The sequence below is a fragment of the Euphorbia lathyris genome, chromosome 7 (assembly GCF_963576675.1).
Source record: "Euphorbia lathyris chromosome 7, ddEupLath1.1, whole genome shotgun sequence".
Lineage (NCBI taxonomy): Eukaryota > Viridiplantae > Streptophyta > Magnoliopsida > Malpighiales > Euphorbiaceae > Euphorbia > Euphorbia lathyris.
Genome location: NC_088916.1, coordinates 48,022,218 through 48,026,434, shown reverse-complemented (window position 1 = coordinate 48,026,434; position 4,217 = coordinate 48,022,218).

Here is a 4,217-nt window from a genome sequence, read left to right as displayed (position 1 = left end):
GTTTGGAGGTTAATGGAGATGACAGTTAGGGGGGGTAATGGAATGGAAAGTGAAGTGATAGAAATGAAAATTAAAATTTAACCTTGTTTAGGAGTTACTAGAATATAAATGAAAGTTAAAAGGTTAGTTTCATTACAAAATTTCTATTACTCCCATTAACCTCCATTTTGAAGGTTAAGATATAGAGGGTGGCGACATGTGGGTTTCGTGGGCACCCAGCACTACCTGATCCTAATAAAATTACCTAGACCCTGTATAAAAGGGGATCCCAAAAATTACCCATGACGGGTATGGAATTGTCCCATGGTACGGTACCCACCAGTATTTGGACACATAAAGTTTATTCTCTTGAAGGTTGTCGAATGTGAACATCAACTGACGAGAAAATGAAAATTATCATTGTATCAAAATGAATTTTTTATTTTTATTTTTAATGTGTTTTAATTTCTTGATAATTTGAATCATTTAGAATGTTTGAATTCATAGTATTTATTAAAAGAAAAATAAGAAAAAAACTTGTGGTTTGTCCAATTTGCAAACAAAGAGATGTGGTTTAAAAGTTTGCGAATAGAAATATATTGTATGTTTTATTTACAAAACAAAGTATTACAATTACACATTTAAGTTCATATTGCAAACAAAGACATTTTTATCTTAAAAAAATTATTCTTACATATTAACTAAACACAATCCTTTAAAAAACAACTCCCTAAATAGAAACAATAAATCATATAATGAACATTTTACGTTTTTTTACTAACTTAAGAGTTTATAAACTAAATAGATATTTAAAAATTTTTTATTCGGTTGAAATTTAATTTTGGAGTCAGTGTTTTTATCAATATATAAAATGTAATTTAAAAAGTTAAAAAATGATTTTAATTGTCATCAGAATTAACATTGTAATTTTAAATATCCACAAACATCTATTTACTAATAGAGCAAACACAAGGATTTTTTTTTTATACTTTACCCTTTATTAAATTTATATTTTTCAGATTTGTACTTTATTTGGTTTAATATGTTGATTTTTAACCGATAAAACACTCACAATTAAAATGCAACAAATACGGATAATTAAAAGTTAAAAAATAAACTTCCTTCAAAAAAAAAAAAAATTAAAAATAAACAGATAAAAAGATTGACATCAATGTCTGTTGTAATCCTAATGGTGAGTGAAATTTAATCTTCCCTCCATTTCTATGTATGACCCTCAATAATAGTTCTCTTTCTTCTCCAACGAAAGGAAAAGCATCAATCGATTAATTAGATTTATGGGACATTTGGTTACACACTGGTAAAGAAATGGAATCAAGAAAGGGAAACAATAAAAGAAGAATGGGATGACCCTGAATTCCACTGTCTGTTTGTTTAAATTCCACAAAGGGAATGATACATTCATGATTCCCTTTGTAGCTGTTTGGTTCAAATTAGGTAATAAACTAGAATTGTGTTTTTAACAATAAAATCTATACATACATGTATCTATATTAATAAATTAATCACATGTAAATATAAGAATGAAAATCAATTTATTCAAACATTAAAATCAAAAGACGATGAAACTGAAAAAACTGAAATAAAATAAATCAAAGAAAATGCATAAATATTTTATTTTAAAAAAAATAATTATTTTAAAATAATTAAAAATAAATACCAAAACTGAATAATATGATAACAGAAAAATATTTGTCAATATTATTTTTAGGACAAAAAAAAATAAAAACAAATAAGTATAAAGATCAAAAGTGAGATTAGTATAGTGATAAAAAAATATAAATAAATGGTCACCAAAAAAATATAAATAAATATAAGGATGAAAATAAAAATCAAAAAGTAAAAATTAGTCAAAAATATTTTTTGAGAATAAACAAATAAATAATATATAAGTATGAGGATCAAAAGTGAAATTAATTCAAGGTTAAAAAAGTAAAAATAAATAAATATGTGGACTAAAATAAAAAATAAAAAACAAAATAGAGACTAAAATGAAATTTTATAAGGATGGTAGATGTTCAAAAGTAGTGAGAAGGGAAAGGGAATAGAAAACCTTAGAAGGTTTTTAGGGGGTTTTAGGAATGGGATTAGAGGAGTTAGGGATAAACCCAAAACTAAAAGAGGGTAAAGAGAATAATTGAATTGATAAAACAACCACCAACAAAAGAATGAAACTCCTTCTTTCCCTTATTCTTTCCTGAAACCCCAAAACAAACGCCCTCTTAGTGTTAAGAATCAAATGTAAAGAAATATTTGATCTCAATCAACCTGACTCTTTAAACTTAAAAACTTAATTGAGATCAATTTAACTCAACATGAATGCGCATCATCAACATGAGAAAGTGACACATGAAACAACTACTCTTTAAACTTAAAAACTTAATTGAGATCAATTTAACTCAACATGAATGCGCATCATCAACATGAGAAAGTGACACATGAAACAACTACTAATCATATATTGACGCATGTCATTTTAAAAATTATCTCAAATGTCAAGTTAAAGAATAAATTAATACCCAAACTTGATTTCAAACTAAAATAACCCCTAGGCAAATTAAAAGGCCAAATGATCCTTAATTCTTCCGAGAATATATAGAATTTCTATGTTGAAGTTAACCACCCAAAGCAAACCTAATGGCTCTACTTAATTGACATAGAAAAACTGAAGCATCACCATCTCATCACTTGTTTATAGTTTAATATACACCTCAAATATTCAAACACTAAATAGGATCTTCCAGATTCGTATTGTCTAGCTCTCGAGGCAACAATCTGATATTCTAAAAGAATTTCCACAACTCCTGTTGCAAAAACGAACCAGTAGAAAGTTCGTTAGAACTTAGAAGCTATGGCTACTGCTTCGCTTAGCTGGAGTAGGGATGCCAATTTATAACACTAGATTTACTTTGCCACTCCTAAAACTTGCTTCCTAAATGCCAACCACTCCGGGGAAGGTATTCGAGCTAAAAAATGAAGGGAAAAGCAATTCAAATAGTAATACATTGCCAAGACCAAAGCCAGTGCAACAATATCATATGCAACTTAAGAATGTAAAATGAACATACTAAATAACATCACCTGTAGCTACTCTTGATCGAAAACACCAGCTACCTACTGCCAGTGCCACCATAAGCATATAATTATTTTCACTACACTGTATATTAATACTACAGCACCAAGAAGAAAGTACATACGAGAAAAATTAACTGCTGCAAAAACACACAATTGCAGACTTCAATTCATATTATAATGAGAAGAAGTATAACTCTGTAAGGAATGATAGTTGCAAATGATTTATCAGATTTGGCTAATTTAAAGGGCAAGACAAAACAATATAAAGAAATCCCATCTGCAAATAATGCTAAAGTACATAAGAGAAAAATTAACTGCTGCAAAAACACACAATTCCAGACTTCAATTCATATGATAATGAGAAGAAGTATAACTCTGTAAGGAATGATAAGTTGCAAATGATTTATCAGATTTGGCTAATTTAAAGGGCAAGACAAAACAACAACAACAACAACAACAACAACAAAGCCTTAGTCCCGAAATGATTCGGGGTCGGCTAACATGAACCATCATATAAAACCGTGAAATCAAGTCGAGTCAACGACACAAATTCGCTCCCTCCACTCCGTCCTATCCACTACTACATTTTCCTCAATTCCCAGTAAACTCATATCACTCTCGATCACCCTCCACCAAGTTTGCTTAGGTCTTTCCCTACCCCTCACCACTACATCCCTTTGCCACTCTTCAGGGCAAGACAAAACAACAACAACAACAACAAAGCCTTAGTCCCGAAATGATTCGGGGTCGGCTAACATGAACCATCATATAAAACCGTGAAATCAAGTCGAGTCAGCGACACAAATTCGCTCCCTCCACTCCGTCCTATCCACTACTACATTTTCCTCAATTCCCAGTAAACTCATATCACTCTCGATCACCCTCCTCCAAGTTTGCTTAGGTCTTTCCCTACCCCTCACCACTACATCCCTTTGCCACTCTTCGGTTCTCCTAACCGGCGCATCAAGCGCTCTACGTCTCACATGGCCAAAGTAACTCCACAGGCTGGCACACATATCCTGATTGATTCAAACCAGGAATCATCAGTAAGGTTTATGCACAATCGTAAGATATGCAGGTGTGTGTCTGCACTCTGCACAAATCAAATTGAGATATTGCAGCACAAAAGCACCCAAGCCAACAAT